The 6,844-nt window shown below is 44.6% G+C and overlaps 1 long non-coding RNA gene across 1 annotated transcript; it reads left to right on the top strand.

The window, feature by feature from the left end:
- The first annotated feature begins 780 nt into the window (after positions 1 to 780).
- On the top strand, positions 781 to 6,003 carry LOC144105344 (uncharacterized). Its single transcript, XR_013308769.1, has 3 exons — positions 781 to 888; positions 5,456 to 5,589; positions 5,736 to 6,003. It is a non-coding gene; the product is annotated as an uncharacterized LOC144105344 (long non-coding RNA).
- Positions 6,004 to 6,844: the final 841 nt, after the last annotated feature.

Below are 6,844 nucleotides of genomic sequence, written 5' to 3'. Positions count from 1 at the left end.
GGGGGACAGTTGGCATCTTCTACTGCAATCACGAAGAGGAAAGATCGGTTCTATCTCCGCATCTTGCAATCGTTCTGTTTTATGCTACACAGCCATCGGCTATGCTTTCTTAAGCAGGTCTCTGCGGAGAACAATGTCTTTGATATTTTGAGTAATGTAAAATGTGACGCACAACGTCAAATGCGCGTGAACGGGAGAACAGTTGGCATCTACTACTTCGATCAAGAAGAAGAAAAAGCAGTTCCATCTCTGCTTCTTCCAAGCGTTGGGTTTTATGCTACACAGCCATCGGCTACGCTTTCGTATACATGTCTTTCCGGAGAACAATGTCTGATTTTTTCATTAATGTAAAATATGACGCACAACGTCAATTGTGCGTGAATAGGAGGACAGTTGGCATCTTCTACTGCAATCGCGAAGAGGAAAAAACCGTTCCATCTGTACTTCTTGCAAGCATTGGGTTTTATGCTACACAGCCATCGGCTATGCTTTCTTAAACAGGCCTTTCCGGAGAACTATGTTTTTGATATTTTGAGTAACATGAAATGTCACGCAGAACGTCAATTGCGCGTGAATAGGAGGACAGTTGGCATCTTCTACCGCAATCGCGAAGAGGAAAGAACTGTTCCAACTCCGCTTTCTCTAAGCTTTGGGTTTTATACGGCACAAACATCGGCTATGCGTTCGAAAACAGGTCTTTCAGGAGAACTACATTTTTTGATATTTGCTGTAACCTGAAATGTCCCGCGCAACGTGTAACGTGCGTGCATGCGAGTACAGTTCACATTTTTTAGTGGAAACACGAAGAAGAAAGAATGGTTCCAACTCCGCTTCTGTCAAGCGTTGGGCTTTATGATACACAGCCATCGGATATGCTTTTGAAAGCAGGTATTTCCGGAGAAAAATGTTTTTGATATTTGCAGTAACCTGAAATATCACGAAGAACGCCAAACGTGCGTGCATGCGAGTACAGTTCTCATTTTCTGGTGGAAACACGAAGAGGAAAGAGTATTTCCAAGTCCGCATCTGGCAAGCGTTGGGCTTTCTGCTACACAGCCATCTGATATGCTTTTGAAAACAGGTCGTTCCTGAGAAAATGAATTGGAGCTCGACTTAAGTATCGATTATCATTTATCCGCTTCCTAAATTGATGAAAATAATTTAAATTATGTTAAATTCTATCTCTAAACACTGTTACGTAAAAAGCATTTTAATAAGTGCACGTAATTTGCTGCTTGAAAACTACTGTAGTTTGGTAAAGTAAGCAAAGCTAGATTGCGTTATTTTCTCTGATTAAACACAATTTGCCTAAAACCTCACCCCTGTGTTGGAGATAGCCAAAAACTTTAACAAACTTTACAAGAACGGTCTTTTCGAGAAACCAAATGCTCTGTGAGCGCAGGCTATTGCGGCTCTCAAAGATATGAAATTCCATTGCGTAATGCGTGCAACTGTAGTCATTAAATTTCAGGAAAAGTGACTGTCTAGCCTAATTTCCTGATTTCTCACAAGTCAAACATTTGTTTTTCAAACATGAGGAACAAAATTCAGTAGCACTTGCTACTGCTGTTTTCGAGAGAGAAGAAGCATTTTGAAGCGACCAATTGCCGGTTCCTTGATTATCCTGTTGAGGTCCGCAAGGGAGGAAAGTATAAATTCTCGGATTTTTTTAGAGACGAGACTCATAATGACAGACATTAGACGGTCACTTCAGGCGCTGGTTAAGTGCACGAGGGAAGCAACCGAAAGTTCCCTCGCAGAGACAATGGCCGGCTGTTGCTGAGACTCCATATTTCCATGAGTACTAAAGTATGTTGGAACACACAGTTACACACGCATAAATCAGGCAGTCTTACAGAGATCGAAGTGTTCCACTCTGCACTAATAATTTCGACTCGTCGATATTTTCCTCGTTTTTTTGCAATAAATAATAAGAGATTACAGCGCTTAGAGACTAAAGCACTCCTCTAGCTCCCACGACACTTGTGGCCGCGAGGAATAGCTTGCAGGAAAAACTGCGTATTAAAATCTCCCTAATTTTTACGTAGATCTGGAGCGGTGCCAGTGGCCATGCGAGTAGAAAATGTTTAACGTCGTCACTTTGACTGATGTGGCTACCAGCGGGGTCCTGAGGAGTCCAACACAAACACCGTCACTACTTCGTCTCTCTCTACGCCCACAGACACCCATCATTTAAGACGAGGGGCGATGGGAGGAATGTTCTGAGGGCATCTCTCCGCCTTCTCTGAAGTTGTTGGGTCTTGAGGAGCTTAAGTGCCGCTGTAACTCTCTCACTTCTGAATGTACAGCTCCACCTAGCCGTAAGGACAGGGAGGGAGGTGAGCCTGAAGGAAGAAAGAGCCACTACGCTTTCTCTGCTCTAGCTCTGAGAAGGGACGGAGACAAGTGCTCGTGGTGTGCTCGCAGTGGTTCTCTGGGGAGAGGTGAGGTGGAGGTTCGCAACTCGGGAGATGGGCTTGACTGAAGATCAGCAACCGTGTAAATCATGTGGGGCGCCGTTTTGTCGAGACTAAAAAGCGTCCTATTTATGACTTATTTTAGGAGTTCTGCTTTTAATGTAAAATATTAATAATAATAATTGGTTTTTGAGGAAAGGAAATGGCGCAGTATCTGTCTCATATATCTTTGGACACCTGAACCGCGCCGTAAGGGAAGGGATAAAGGAGGGAGTGAAAGAAGAAAAGACGAATAGGTGCCGTAGTGGAGGGCTCCGGAATAATTTCGACCACCTGGGGATCTTTAACGTGCACTGACATCGCACAGCACACGGGCGCCTTAGCGTTTTTCCTCCATAAAAACGCAGCCGACCGCGGCGGCTGCGTTTTTATGGAGGAAAAACGCTAAGGCGCCCGTGTGCTGTGCGATGTCAGTGCACGTTAATTATCCGATATCATTTTCAGCTCTCCGCACGCGAGAAAGGTTGTCAGGCGGGCCTCAATGCAGCCATATTTTTTCTAACGAGCTTATTCCTAGAGGGCGATTATTTAATTTTCAGGATAACTCAAGGCGACCTTAACAGCCTCCTTAAATGTCTCTAAAAATTTTGGCAGCGTCATCATCATCAGCCTGACTACGCTCACTGCAAGGCAAATGGTTCTCTCATATCTCTCCAATTAACCGTCCTATGCCAGCTGCGCTCACCGTGCCCCCGCAAACTTCTTATTCTCATTCGCCTATTTAACATTCTGCTGCCCCCTGATACGCATACCTCCTATTGAAATCCACGCCGTTACCCTTACTGACCAGCGGTTGTCTTGCCTTCGCGTTACATGTCCTGGCCAAGCACATTTCTTTCTCTTGATTTTGACTAGAACATCATAAACCCGCGTTCCCTCACCCACTCCGCCCGCTTCCAGTCTCTTAACGTTACACCTAAAATTTGTCTTCCCATAGCTCGCTGCGTTGTATTTAACTTAACCTACACCTTTCACCTTAGCCTCCACGTTTCAGCCGCTTAGGTGAGTACCGGTAAGGAAAAAGTGTTGTATACATTTCTCTTGAGGAACATTGGCAAACTGTCATTCATGATCGGAGAGAACCTGCCATATGTGCTCCACATCATTCTTATTCTTCTAGATAGTTTCCCTCGTGATCTGGATCATCGGTCGCTGCCTGCCCTAAGTGGAGATACCACGTTTAATTCTAAATGAACACACAACTTTTTACCCAAACATTTTCACAAAATTATAAGCCCACGTGGTGGATTAGTGGTTGTGGTGCTTGGCTGCAGGCCCGAAGAACACAGGTTCCATCTCGGTCGCAGAGGCCGTATTTCGGTTCTGGCGAAATGCTAAAGGCCCATGTGGTGTGCGATGTCAGTGCGTGGTAAAAAAAACCCAAGTGGTCGAAATTATCCGGAGCCCTTAACTATGGCGTCCGTCATAACCTGAGCAGTTTTTGGACGATAAATGCCATTAAAACCAAAAACATGAAATAATAAACATGGAGAGGTAGAAACCGGACTAGCAGTTGGCTTCCCCTGCAGAAAATAAAAGTGGCTATTTTGCGTAGTGGCCTAGTTAAACAATCGGCATAACCAGACGGCCGGATTGCAGTCGCAGCGGCTGCATCGCGCTGACACTACCTGTGCTCTCGCTTCAGCGTGGCCCTCCAAGCACGAACCTCTTATGAGACCGCTCTGTACTTCTAAGGTTCGCCCACTACGCGTTGTGGCCAGCGCCATTCTGGCTGGCGGCCTATATGAATTGAGATATGAAATGCCCAGTGATTTTTGCAAGGAAATAATGGGGACAGGTCTTACCTTCGGAATGCGGTATTTTGCGTAAAGGCAGAAGTTCAGTCGGGATTAAAAATAAATCAGAGAACTGTTGAAAAATTTTCACCATGTGTTCACGGCAACACCACAAATTACGCAGTACAGAGGGATATAGGCTGGGCATCGCTCGAAGCGACGAAACCGTAGAGTAAAATATATAAAGAAAGCCTGAGGAAGTTTGGTGATCATGAGTGGAGAGGTAACCTTTTTAAATACTTATACAGAAAGAGCTTTGAATGGCAATAGCGGAAAAGAAATAGGCAAAAAGCCCGTGAGTATGCAGGTCATAAAGATAGAGAGGTAAAGAGCCATAAACCACAGGTCCGAAATGCAGAAAGTAAAAGTTTTATTAATTCAAAGGAAAAGAAGGAGAGTTGACGCATCATTGAAATTGGAAAAGGCAGACCACGAAGGTATCGTTCCATGATAACTCAAGAGACAGCGCCCTATTCTTTGAAGCAATCTAAGGGTGCATTAAAACGCGCAGCTACAAAAACAAATATTACCAAGCAGATGACACGTGTGCAGTGTGTGGCATATCTGTAGAAATAACTGAAGAGCTTCCACTGGCATGCTAGGCTATCCATTATGATGTAAATGCGGGTACAATAACTCTCCCTGGTGCCCTATCGCTAAGGGATAACAATGGTCACGTGAATGCATCTGCCGTGAGAGTTAGCAAAAGCGATTGGAAGATCGCTGGCTCAAAAGCAGAGAGGTGGCATTAGGTTAGAAGTGTAGCATTAAAAAATGTAACTAAAGGTAACATGTACCACTATCAAAGAAATACAAAAAATCGGTAGGATTTTAAGGTAGCTGAACTTTTTTGACGTGCGGAAGCATATGTTTAGCCTGGTCGGCTCGCGGCCTTGCTTTGCTGGTTGTCGGCAGGTCTGGCAACGATACTAGACGCAGGTTAAACTCTGATCGAGATAAAACTGATGTGATCTGTTCGAGCTGCAGATGGAAGTTCTTTTAGGCTACAATGTACACTTCAGAGCCTGAGAGTGTATTGCAAATTCAGTTGAAGCGTCAGCTCTCTGTTTCAATTATATCTTTAGCTTTTTCTTTGGAGGACTAATAAGGTGTAAAGAAGGGTAGCTGCTGCATCAAGGATATGATGTGTTATGCTATTTCTTACTCCGGTTGCCCCCACAGGGAGACCTGGCTGCACTGCCTGTCAGCGAACACTTCGCTTCCTGATTGTACGCTCTCGTGGGGAGAGAGAAACACAAAGAACCAATCAGACCGGCTCTGGTGGCTGATCGTCTTCGCGGCTCTTATAGCGTGCGGTGGGTGTCATCGTTCGTTTATCTTTTCTTTCAGTCTAATTCTCCCTAACTGCCTAACTCTAATTTATCCCCTCCTTATTCTCATTCTTTCTTCGTTATCCGAAAACCACCACCCATTTCTTTTGTCTTAGTTTGTTTCTGTCCAGGCCGGTTCTATGGGTGACCTTGGACCGGCTTCATTCACGCGACGGCTCGACGTGGGCTCCGCGTATCGGCTCAAGCCGCAAAGACGAAGCGCACTCTTCATGACCATTTCTGTGCTGAAAAGCGTAGCCGGCAACTTTTTTCAACAAACCACTTAAGGAACTCGCGCAGCTATGTTCGAAGGCAGGCCAACTAGACTTCCTCCTAGCATCACTAGAGAAATCGATTAGCGACCTCCGAAGCGAGCGCAGCTGGAGTTGCACCTTGAACAAGTGACCACATTCGATAAGAAAATCAATTGCAATAAGCCCATGCGATTTAAATAAAACAAGTTGAGCAAAAAAAAGTCTTTTGTGACCCTCGGTGCTGGTTTTCTTATTTCTAGCGCGACACTTCTATTGACTACTGTACCGCAATGTATAGTTGACTCCACATTCGTCCTATAGCGAGCGCTTTATGCCATGGCGTTGCTGTTCTCTGGTTCAGCACACAATACCCAGTAGTATTTTCTCTCATCATCAGCAAAGCACACACCGGAACAAGACCGTTCCATGCGCGAGGAAAAAAATAATACATATTGATGGTTGAAGTAGGCGGTGGCTTCAACGCGATGGGTTTAGCACACAAGTAAACATACAACTGCATGTTCACGTTATTTATTTCTGCGACAAAAAGCTTGGTATATTTCCTCTATAGACGATGCGGGACTTTCTAGATAGTTTTCTATGCTATTTCGCCCACCTAATAATTTTTCGTGTAATGGGACCGCATGCGTGTCCACCTTCCGCACTTGCTTTCCTTTCATTTCGCCTCCAGTCTTATTAGTATACGGTAGCTTCCGTGAACAATTGCCCTGAACACACAAAAAAGCCCCTGTACAAAGGTTCACTGCCAAAAACATCCCTCCCTGCTCGACAAGCATTGGTGTTTTACCTAATAACTCATATTTCGAACCCACGTAAGGAGTAGTGTACTTATGAGACATGGCTGTATTTAAACGGTGAAATGATGCATGGCGTATTTGTTGAAAGCAAAGAATAGCTTTTAGGCATTTGTTGTTTTTTTTGGCGGGGCTTTAACAACAACAAAATTCTTCAATGGATAAATAACA

This window comes from Amblyomma americanum, chromosome 9 (assembly GCF_052857255.1).
Source record: "Amblyomma americanum isolate KBUSLIRL-KWMA chromosome 9, ASM5285725v1, whole genome shotgun sequence".
NCBI classification, from domain to species: Eukaryota; Metazoa; Arthropoda; class Arachnida; order Ixodida; family Ixodidae; genus Amblyomma; species Amblyomma americanum.
Note: the sequence above shows the minus strand (reverse complement) of the source record. Positions and strands in the feature narration are given on the sequence as shown.